This window comes from Spermophilus citellus (genome assembly GCF_964194105.1).
Source record: "Spermophilus citellus genome assembly, chromosome: 4".
NCBI classification, from domain to species: Eukaryota; Metazoa; Chordata; class Mammalia; order Rodentia; family Sciuridae; genus Spermophilus; species Spermophilus citellus.
The window spans coordinates 99,409,999-99,422,324 of record NC_138185.1 but is presented as its reverse complement, the minus strand read 5'-3'; the positions used below and the strand labels follow the sequence as shown (position 1 = coordinate 99,422,324).

General features: G+C 40.4%; 2 protein-coding genes across 3 annotated transcripts in view; one reads left to right on the top strand and one right to left on the bottom strand.

The window, feature by feature from the left end:
- Nucleotides 1–12,326, bottom strand: part of NIPA1 (NIPA magnesium transporter 1) — a gene marked incomplete at its 3' end in the record, with an annotated part of 36,690 nt that overhangs the window by 22,524 nt on the left and 1,840 nt on the right. The gene's annotated exons all lie outside the window — the stretch shown is intronic.
- HERC2 (HECT and RLD domain containing E3 ubiquitin protein ligase 2) overlaps nucleotides 11,118–12,326 on the top strand; it is a 211,364-nt gene continuing 210,155 nt past the window's right edge. Inside the window, exon 1 of one of the 2 annotated variants that reach the window (XM_081290553.1) lies at nucleotides 11,118–12,217. The gene's annotated coding sequence lies outside the window, so the exon portion shown is untranslated. Of the gene's footprint in view, nucleotides 12,323–12,326 lie in introns of both variants that reach the window. The other variant, XM_081290551.1, reaches the window with a different exon arrangement.

Below are 12,326 nucleotides of genomic sequence, written 5' to 3'. Positions count from 1 at the left end.
GACTTAAAAAATATGTAAAAAAGAGGGCAGAGGTTGTGGCACAGTGGTAGAGCACTCACCTAGCACATGCAAGGCACTGGGTTTGATCCTCAGCACCACATAAAAATAAGTAAATAAAATAAAGGTATTGTGTCCATCTACAACTAAAAAGATATTAAAAAACAAAAACATGGGGCTGGGGTTGTAGCTCAGTGATAGAGTGCTCACATAGCACATGCGAGGACTTGGATTTGATCCTCAGCACCATATAAAAAATGAATTAATTAATTAAATGAAGGTATTATGTCCAACTACACCTAAAAAATAAAATTAAATTAAATTAAAATTTTTTAAAAAAACCAGGTCTGGGGATATAGCTCAGTTGGCAGAGTGCTTGCCTTGCATGCAAAAGGCCCTGAGTTTGATCTCTAGCACCATAAACAAACAAACAAACAAAACAAAACAAAACAAAAAAACAGATAAGACCAAATGTTCGAAAGAATATGGAGCAACTGAAACTGTTACAAATTGCTAATGAATATAAAACGGTATAACTGTAGTGAGAAAATATTTAGCAGTTCCTTAAAATTTAATTGTATATCTACTTATAATTTAGCATTATGACTCCAAGGTATTTATCCAAGAGAAATGAAAACATTAAGTCCAAAAGAGGGGCTGGGGTATAGCTCAGTGGTAAAGCATTTGCCTAGCATGTGAAGCCCAGGTTTCAATCCCCACGCCATAAAGTTAAAAATAAAAAGATATATAATATATATATATATATATATATATATATATATATATATATATATGTGTGTGTGTGTGTGTGTGTGTGTGTGTATACACATATACACACACACACATGAATGCTCATTGCAGCTTTATTCAAATGGCAAAAATCTGGAAAGAAAATATTCACCAAAAGGAGAATGGATAAGCAAACTGTGGCATATTCAAACAATGAAACACTACTTAGCAATAATGAGGAATACACTACTAGTAGATAACACACACCATGATGAATCTTCAAACCACACTCAACAAGTAGACATCAGGGGACACATACTGTATGATTCAATTCATATGAATTTTGAGAATAAGTGAAACTGATTCAATATATGCAAATGGATATCAAATAATGGATACCATAGCAGAGGGAAGATAGAATGGGAAAAGACACAAGGAACTTTCTAGGGCTGTGGCAATGATATACTTTACTGAGGTCTTGGTTGCAACTAAGTGTTCATTTTTCAAAGCTCATCAAATCATCCCTTTCAGATATGTGCAGCCTACTCTAGAGACTGAATCCAGGGCCTCACACATTCCAGACAAGCACTCTACTACTGAGCTACACCCCAACTCCAGTAGTTAAATTTCTTGATGACAATCTCACAGGTACATACTCATCCCCACACTCATGCAAAAGTATACATGTCAATCAAATTTTCAATAAACTGGCTTAAAGATATAAATGTTTTTTTGGTGGTGCTGGGGACTGAACCCAGGGCCTTGTGTATGCAAGACAAGCCTCTACAAATGAGCTATATCCTCAGCTCATAAAAAAAAACTTTAATAAAAATTTATTTTTAATAAAAACATTAGTTAATGGATGTGGCTGTAGCTCAGTGTGGAACACTTGCCTGGCATGTGTGAGGCACTGGGTTCAATCCTTAGCACTGCATAAAAATAGACAAAATAAAGGCATGCTGTCCATACACAACTACCAAAAAATTTTTTTTAAATTAATTGAATTTCTGGATTAGCCCACACAAAGATGACAAACAACTAGTCACTTTAAGCTTCTCACAGTTTATATAAGAAATGGCCTTTTGTGTTTCAAGTAAGAATTCAGCACATATTAATACATTCTCCTTACTATTCCTAATACCTCCAGAGATGCTCGGTGCAATAGTTATATTCTGTTTCTTTACTCTATCCATCTACCAAATCTTCACTGAGAATCTTCAATGAACAATCATCAGTGAATACAAAGACTCAGAAGACATGGTATCTGCCCTCACAGGGCAACACCATCCTCCTTGCCTTAACCACTGAAGAGTTTTCTGATTCCTTTTCCCCATCCCAGGGACAGAGGCTGTCCCACCCATTCCAAGGGCAGAGAAGCCAAGGTGGCAGATTCCCGTTTCCATGACAGATAGATGTCAGGTATTTTACCTGGACTAGTGTGCTCTGTTGATGTTAACAGAATAATCTAGGATAAAGAGCTTACAATCATCATACTAGAAAGGACTACAGCAGAGAAAACTCAAAATGATGAAAAATATATTTTTACAGGCAGTGCTGGCAAGAATAAAAATAGATATGATATTCCTGGAAATCAAATTGACCACTGCTATAGTTTAGAGCTTAAATATCCCCCAAATGCCTGTGGTGGAGTCTTTAGGATATGGAGGTTAGCAGGAATTCTTTTAATATTTATTTTTTAGGTGAAGATGGACACAACACAATACCTTTATTTTTATGTGGTGCTGAGGATTGGGTCCGTTCATGCTAGGGGAGCACTCTACCGCTGAGCCACAATCCCAGCCCCAGTGGGAACTCTTCAGGTCATTGATGGTATACCCTTGAGGAGACAATGGGATTTCTTTCCTCCTCTTTCACTTCCTGGCAATGATGTAAACTAAACATAGGCCATAACTTCTAAAACTGTAAGCCAAAATAGAACTTTTCTCTATATAAGTTAGTTGTTTCAGGCAATTGTTAAAGTAATAGAAAACTGACCAACACAGCAATGTATCTGTATAGTTTATTAAAATATCATCACTTTTAAAACTCTATTTCCAGGGACCTATCCAAAAGAAATACCCAACACTCAAAAATTTTATATACAAGGATATTTATTATATTATAATAGCAAAAAAAAAAAGGGAAATACCCGTGCTCTACAAAAGGGAACAGCAACATTCATAACACCACTAGATATGTTTTTAAAGAAAGTTTAAAAACAGGGAAGGGTGAGCCCATGACAAGACTACACACAACTACAGTACAGATACTGACATATAGAGGATCCGTTCGTGTATCTTGTCTCATTTTAAGGTGCGTGACTTGGAGATGGACCACCCAGTTGTAATGTTTGTTTGAGTCTTACAAGATCCTGACTCTAAAAGATAAGCTGGGGAAAACTTATGAGATAATCACAGAAATGTAAACACTGGCATATAAATTCATTAAGAAATTACCATGGGCTGGACTTGTAGCTCAGTGGTAGGGCACTTGCCTAGCATGTGTGAAGCACTGGGTTCAATCCTCAGCACCACATAAAAACAAAATAAGGGGCTGGGGTTGTGGCTCAGTGGTAGAGTGCTCACCTAGCAAGCACAAGGCACCAGGTTTGATCCTCAGCACCACATAAATGTAAAATAAAGATATTGTATCCACCTAAAGCTTGAGAATAAATATTTTAAAAAAATAAAAATAAAAACAAAATAAAAGTATTGTGTCCATTTACAACTAAAAATAGCTTTTAAAAAAAATTACTGTTAATTTTTAGATACACTAAAGGTACCATGGTTGTGTTTAACAAAGACAAGATACATACTGAAATATGTAGATGAAATGGGATTTTTTTCTTTTTTTAAATCCACAGTGGTACAATGCCTGCATAGCATGAGCAAAAGCCCTGGGTTCAATCCTTAGCACCAAAAAAAGAAAAAAAAATTATTTGGGATGGGGTAGGAGTGATAGTGGGGTATAGACAAGATTGGTCAAGTTCAATGACTGCTTAAGTAGAGGGTATGCACATGGGATCCATTACACTTTTCTCTCTACTTCGTAAATGTTTAAGATTTTACATAATAAAAAGGGTGTGGGGGTGCTGGGGTTGTGGCTCATTGGTAGAGTGCTCACCTAGCACACGTGAAGCACTGGGTTCAATCCTCAGCACCACATAAAAATAAAATAAAGGTATTTTGTGTCCATCTACAACAAAAAATATATATTTAAAATTTTTTAGTTGTATCTAACACAATACCTTTATTTTATTTATTTATTTATTTATTTATTTATTTATTTTTGTGGTGCTGCGGATCAAACCCAGTGCCTCACACATACAAGGCAAGCGCTCTACCGCTGAGCCGCAACCCCACCCCCAACAAAAAAATATATTAAAAAAAAAAAATACAACTATGGGGGGAGACTAGAGATTGTAGCTCAATGGCTAAGTATAAGTTTAGCATGCATGAGGTCATGGACTTAATCCCGAACACAACGAAAAAAAATTTTTTTAAATGATTTTAAGGAATATAAAGGAAATATATTTCTTACGTGTCAGATGGGTGGTGTTTATTTTATATCTCTACTCAACATATTTGTTATGTTTTGTACACAACATTGTTTCACTGAAATTCAATTTTGAAATAAAGTATTTCTGATGTGATCAGAAACAAATGCAACTTAATTGAAAGAGGGGCTATTTTAAGGTGGAGTGATGAATACTTTTCACTTTCTTATTCATAGTTTTCTTTGCTTTCCAGATTTTATAGTGGTAGAGTGCTTGCCTCAGCACCACATAAAAATAAATGAATAAAATAAAGGTATTGTGTCCATCTGTAACTACAAAAAAAGAGAAAAAAGAAATGCCTGTCAAAAAATATGACTATTCCCAGGAACTGGCAATTCATGACACACTCTGCTAAATAATTATACAACATCAAAGCACTCTGATGGGGCAGAACAATCGAGGTGAACCTTTGTCCCTGTGAGGGCTGAGCCTCCTCATACTGATCTAGGCAATGTCAGCCAGTTTACCCTCAAGGTTCCTAGCCTAGAAGTATCTGGGAGAATGGTACTGAGTATTTCCCTTGTGAAAGAGTGATCTTTTCCAGCCCCTTCTGGTTAAAACAGAAAAAGAATTGATTAATCATTGAGGGCTTAACTAAAGGACTGAAAAGTTAATTATATTATATGCATACTGTACTGTAACTACCTTTGGGGAGTTGCTGGGAATGGTACCCAGAGTGTAATGGAATAGGCAGAGAGAGATGAGAGAAGGAAGAATAAGAGAAAGATAGGTTAAGAAGGAAGGGCGGGCTGGGGATATAAGCTCAGTTGGTAGAGCGCTTGCCTTGAATGCACAGGCCCTGGGTTCCATCTCCAGCACTAAAAAAAAAAAAGGGGGGGGGAGGAAAGGAGGAAAAGAGAGGAAAGGAAAGAAGAAAGGAAGGAAGGAAGATCAATCATCCTAAATTAGGTTCAAACCCCTTTACCACCAGAGCCTATGATCAGGCACACACTCCAGCCCTCAACTATCTCTTCTGTATCACACCTACTGCAATGTGTGTCCTTATACATTTGTATCTATGAGGAACCTGAGCTGGCCCCAAGCAAGCCAAAAGAATGTGGCAGGCGCTGGGAGCGGTGGCACATGCCTGTAATCCCAAAGCCTTGGGAGGCTGAGGCAGGAGGATCACAAGTCCAAAGCCAGCCTCAGCAACTTAGCAAGGCCCTAAGCAACGTTGTGAAATCCTGTCTCTAAATAAAATATTAAAAAGGGCTGGGAATTTGGTTCAATGGTTAAGCCCCCCTGGCTTTAATCCCTGGTTGAAAAAAAAAAAAAAGAATGTTGCAGAAATGGCATTCCAGGGATTTGTGCAGCCCTGGGAGGCGTGGTCAAGGGGAAGCTATCTACCAGGTCAGGGTTCCGACTGTGGCTCAAGCGGTAGCGCGCTCGCCTGGCATGCGTGCGGCCTGGGTTCGATCCTCAGCACTACATACCAACAAAGATGTTGTGTCCGCCGAGAACTAAAAAATAAATATTAAAAAATTAAAAAAAAAAAAAACCCAGCAAGGGCAAAGAGGCCATGTAGAGAAAGGGAGGTGGGAGGGAGGAAGGGGAGAGGGGCTCAGCAAGGCCCCGGCTGTTTCTGCTCTCCCAGACCTGTAAGTGAAGAAGACAGCCTATATGGTCTGTTCAAGCTCTGAGAGGAGTCTAGCCCCAGCCACTACAGGACTGTCACCACCTGAAAGACCCCAAGCAAGGGCTGGCAGCTGAGCCAGTCAGTCCCCGAACCATGACAGAAGCACGAGGGTGGGACACCAGTCTTTACCACATAGCAGTCGTCTTTATCCTCACTTATGGAAATAGCATCAAGTAAACCAGTACAGGCTGTGGAGCCACTCAAGCCCTCCTGACACCCAATTCTCTCTGTATTCTTTATGCATGATCTTTTCTCAAGGATAGATAAAGACAACAGGGTTACAAATGTTCAGATCTGGCAGTAACTCTGGATTCTTTTACCTAATAGAGGCTACCGGTAAATGAGGTCAGCTCTGAGTAACCTGAAGACAACTCTGAAATCCCTTCATAACAAATGAGGTTTGATTTCATCCCCTTATGCAATGGTTACTCAGGGTTATTTAGACACCATTAACAAATGTTTACCACGAGCCTCCCAGTGGACAGGACATGTGCCCTTCTGTAGAGGAGTTAAGATCCAGGGGGAATGCAAACAAGTGGACAAGCCATCATCCCACAGGTTCAGGAGACAGGAGCGGGCTGAAGACTGGTGCCAAGGAAACACACAGAGAGGAAAACAGCCCCATCTGTCAGGGTCTGGAAAGGTTAAAGAAGCAGCAGACACTAACTGCTGTCTGTCTCCCCCCCTTGTGGGGGCAGGGGGGTTCTGCATGTCCCTAGCAGGAGTCTGTCTATATCAAGAGCAAGGGATTGACAGAAAAGGCAGCAAGAAAGCATGTGTCCATCCCAGGGCCAGGGATGCCCTCCTTCATGAAAGTGGGGAAGCCTTGGGGTCTAGAAGTGGGTACCTGGGTCTCAGCTGCTACTTTAAGACAACTCATCTTCTAAGTGTCTCCACTGTGTAACTGCATTTTAGCACTGCTCCTCTCAGGGATGAGACCATGGAATCTGAAGAGGATCTTTCTTATTTTCATAAAATATACATAAAAGTTGCCATCTTAACCGTTTTTATGTGGATTGTCCAATGGTGTTAACAGCATTCCCACTGTAGCACAAGCATCACCACTACCTCTCACTAGAACTCTGTCATCCTACAAAACAGAAATGTGATCCCCCTTCAACACCAACTCTTCCTTTCCCATTTCCCCCAGCCCCCGGTAGCTCCCCTTCTACTTTCTGCTGTTCTATGAATTTACTTCTGTGGGTACCTAATACAAGCAAAACCATACAGCATTTGTCTTTTTGTGATGGGTTTACTTAACTGAGCATAATGTTCCTGAGGTTCATGCATGTTGCAACATGTGCCACAATTTCCCTCTTTGAAAGGCTGAATAATATTCTCTTGTGTGTTCAGATCATGTTTTGTTTATCTATCTGCTATGATTTGGATCTGGAATGTTACCCTAAGATCCAAGCATTGAAGGTTCCTTCCACGGCCTATAGTGACCATCAGGAAATGGTAGAATCTTTAAGAGGTGGGGTCTAGGGGCTGGGGTTGTGGCTCAGTGGCAGAGCGCTTGCCTCACACATATGAGGCACTGAGTTCGATCCTCAATACCACATAAAAATACATAAACAAAATAAAGATATTGTGTCTAACTTAAAAATATTAAAAAGAAAGAGGTGGGGTCTAGTGGGAGGTCTTAAGTTATTGGGGGTGTGCCCCAAAGGGAACTGGGGGACCCTGTTCCCTTCCTTTCTCCCTCTTTCATCTCCTGGCTGCTATGAGGTGAACAGTTTCCTCAGCAACATATGCCCTCCATGATGTTCTGCCTCGCCACAGGCCCAAAGCAATGGTGCCAACCAACCATGGACTGAAACGTCTAAAACTGTGAGCCAAAATAAGCCTTTTCTTTTATTGTTTTTTTTTTTTTTAATGTCAGGTGTCGCTACAATAATGGAAAACACACACCATCAATCAGTTGATGAAAACTTGAAGGGCCATTCCCATATTTTGGCTATTGTGATAATGCTGCTATGAACACAGCAAATATCTCAAGTCCCTGCTTTTGCTTTCTTTGGGTAATCCAAGAAGTGAAGCTGCTGGATCATATGGTAATTCTAAATTTAATCTTTTTTTTTTTTTTGAGGAACAAACATGCTATTTTCCACACCAGCTACATCATTTCACGTTCCCATTAGCAATACACAAGAGTTTACATTTCTCCACATCGAAGCCAACACTTGTTTTACATCTTTTTACTAACAACCATCTTAAGGGATGTGAGGTGGTTATTTCATCATGGTTTTGATGAAATGGATTTTTGTTTAAGGATAAGCTGGTTCAGCCTGCTCTACAGCATTTTACCAAGTTAATTTTCTAATTATTAAAAGACTCCAGCAAGTACCTGAGCACTCAACTTTCCCAAGGCTGTCTCTGGGAAGCCTGTTCCAGGACAGCCATTGACCCTTGTCTATCAGCTCTCTTGCATAGCCTGACTACCAGCCCCTCCTCCCAGCAACCAGCCTCTGCTCACTATCATTATGGAAGTTATTAAAACCGAGATGATTGTTCTTGTCATACCCAGACAGAACTGGAGCCAGGAAGGGAGGGCTCATGCCTGCTTATATAAGATAAGTACCCTCTCAAGAACTTTCTAAAGCCTCACCATAGATTTTCTCTAGTTCTATACACACCCATCCACCTCATGCACTCCTTGCAGATTTCTGCAATGAAGTTTATCTTTAGCATTGTTTAAGACAATGTTTCGGACAAGATGCTCTGGATAGAACACTTGCCAACAAGGGCACCTCAACCAACAAGCTATTGCCAATTCCTGCTTCAGGTCTCCAAAACTAATAAATTTTGTATCCACATATCATATGTAAAAGTTTCCCTTTGCCTCATCCTCTTTGAATTAACTCAGTTCACTATAGCATGTGTATTCCCATTGTAATGAACTAATATTTCTAAATAAATACTGTTAATCTTTGAGATATTCTTTGGAGATCCTTGTTTTTTAGAATGTGTTATGCTTGTATCTTAAATGTCCCCCAAAAGCCCATATGTTAAAGAATTGGTCACCAGTCTTTGATGCTATTAGGAGGTGGTGGAATTTTTTAATATGTAGGGCCCAGTGGAAGGAAATTAGGTCATGGAGGCGTTTATGCTCTTGAAGGGAATATTGGGACCCTGGGCTTGTCTTCTCTGATCACTTCTTAGCCACCAGAAGTAAATACACTTCCTTTGCCATGCACTTGCACTGCTATGATATACTGTGCCACAAAGGCCAAAAACAACCAGGCCAAACAACAACCAGGGACTAAAGCCCCTGAAACTGTGAGCCCAGATAAACTTTTTCCTTTAAGATGTTTATCTCGGGTATTATCCACAGCAACAGAAAGCTAACACAGATTGATAGTACAAATGCCTTCCCATCTAGTGGTTACTGGTTTCTCTTAGGGAAGCCCTGCTTCCATGGGGTTCCAAAACTGGACATTCTGTACAGCTGGCATTCCATAACCTCAGATTCTATACCCACAGAGTCAAACAACTGCTGGTGAAAAATATTCTTTAAAAAATAAGGTGGCCAAGCGTGGTGGCGCACACCTATAATCCTAGTAGCTTGGGAGGCTGAGTCAGGAGGATTGAGAGTTCAAAGTCAGCCTCAGCAACTTAGCAAGGTTCTGAGCAATTCAGTGAGACCCCATCTCTAAATAAAATACAAAAATGAGCTAGGGAGGTGCCCCAGTGGTTAAGTGCACCTTGGTTCAATCCCTGGCACCAAATAGTAAATAAATAAATAAGGGGCCTGGGGTCTTAGCTCAGTATGCCTAGCATGCCCGACACCCTGAGCTCAATTCCCAGCATTGAACACATACAAACCTCCCTCTTTGTCTTTATTCCCCTGAACAATACAGGGTAACAACTATTTACACAGTATTTACAGTGTATTAGTTATTATAAGTCATCTATCATGATTTAAAGTATGCTGAAGGATTCTATAGGTTATATGCAATACTGTACCACTATAAAATGAAGGGTTTGAGCACCTGCAGATTTTGGTACCTGTGGGCATCCTAGAACCAAAGCCAGGAATACCTTGAAAGACAAATATACTGAATGACCTGGACCCGCAGTCCCCTTAACTAGTTCCAGCTTGCTGACACGTCATTCAAAGACACAGCAAGGAAGCTAGGCGGTCCCATCCTGAGCCTGTATTGCAGAGTGCACTCCCTTGTCTACCCAAGTTGCATTTGGTTGATTCACTGGGAAGGTCCTTTAAAAAGTAAGATTGAAAGCCAGACACAATGGAAGTCAAGCCCCAAACCTTCCAACAGATGGACTACAACCAGAATTTGGCTCTCCTGAAGCTGAGACTGTCTGGAAATGCCACCAACAGGCAATTCATTTAAGGTTTAAACTTTCAGTGAGACATAGGTTTTTACAGTGTAAGAAACCATAGGTCAGGTCTCCCTTCACCTAATAACTTGATTCTCTATTTCTTGTGTTATCTCCTTTTTCCTACCTTCTTCTCCATTTCAGTTCTTTCCTTGTGGTCAACTCTGCTGCTTATTAGCGGATACAGAAAAGGGCTTTATGAAGAATAGATTTTGAAACTACTGTATCCTTAATACCTACAACAGTATCTGGCACATAACAGGAGCTTTGAAACTATCTGTTGAACAAATCAAAGTAGACATATTGAAACAAGACTGCACGTCTGCCTTTTACCACCATGAGTAACCCAGTTAATGAAAATCAGTAGTAGTTGGTGGTAATTAGGGATGAATGAAATACTATATTTTCACTTTTATTAATTTAAAGACATAGTATATAGGGACAAATAAGAGCATCCATCATGTTCATGTTTTTTAATATGATGTTGGGGATCAAATCTAGGACTTCAAGTGTGGTAAGCCTGCTCTCTAGCACCAAGTCCCTCCCCTGTAACTCCCATGTTTTTTGTTGTTATTTGGTTGTTTGGTTGATTCATTTTTTGAGGTCCTGGGGATCAAATCCAGGGCCCTGTGCATACTAAGCAAGCTCTCTATTACTTAACTATATCCCAAGTTCCTATCATGATTATTTTTTTAAAGGTTTGTGTTTATTTTCTTATTCACCCTTAAACACATAAACTGAGCTGAGCTAACACATTCAGGTTTAGTTGATAATTGGTTTATTTAATTTGTTTTTATTAAAGTCTACATTTAGATTTCCTTTGTTTTCCCCTAATGTCACCACTAATTTTGGTGGCATTTGTCCTGAGGTTTCTCCTGGCTGTGAAAATTTCTCACATTTCATGACCTTGATCAGAGGACCAGGCAGGTATTCTGTAAGACATTATTCAGTTCAGGTTGGTGTGGTTAGTGTCATTTGTTTCTCAGGGTTACTTTGGGATCATGGGATCTTGGAGGATGTCACACAGGTGAAGTATCCTTCTTGTACCATCCTATCAAGGACATGTTATTTCTGAGTCACAGCAAACACCTTACCTAACACCTCTCAAACTGACAGGCACTCCCTGAAGAAAGTTTAGTTGCCAGATGTGTGAGTGTACTTTGGATATGGACACATCTGCATCCTTGGCACTCATACTTGGTTTTATTTAGGTTTTACATGGAGACTGCAATGCTTTCGTTTGGAAGTTCACCTCCTTAAACAAATATCTGTGATTTAATATTTTCACTTGAGATTGTCAGGCCATTTATTTCCTTCCAAAGGTAATTCTGGCTCACCATCCAGAGCACTCAAAGTTTCACCTGTGTTCTGGAATCTGAACTATTACTTGACTTCCTCTCAAAACTATGGTCTGGCAACCAACTCCTTTCCAAAAGAACTCTTCATTCTAGTCTCAACAGATTACTAACAACCACAAGACTTTCTCACTCCCTCTAGAAACAATGTTCATTTTCTACTTCAAAGCATGCTATCTCCAGGCATTCAGTAAACTGTTTCAGGCTTCTTTCCACACAGAGTAACTCAGAAGGAAGGACTCTGTTCCACCTTTTGCTTTCCTCACCAGTAAAGCTGGTATTTGGTGGCCTATCTGCCCAGGAAATACTCAGTGGGCACACTCTTGGGTTTGTTTTCAAGTCTGCTTTTCCTTCACACTGAAGATCACATGTATTCAGGTGGTTCAAGGCTAAATCAGAGATGACTCAATCAAGGACTCCAGAGCAGAAGCCACTGGAAAGAAGAGACTTTTGTTTGACTCTGAAAACAGAGGCCTCTTTGGCCCGTCTAAACAGCCTGCTGGCCCATGGCACTCCTCTTACTTTCTGCACTGGCGTCGCCACTGCAGAGCTGAAAATCTTCAGGTCTTGCTTTCCCAGGCACATCCCAGGCCGTGGACCATGGTAGAGGCAGGCCCTGATCTCCAACCACCTCGGGGATCCTATAAAATCTCCCTGGTAGCGGGTGGGTGCGTGCCACCGGGAAGCTTGGAGTCCAGCCAGGGCATGGTCA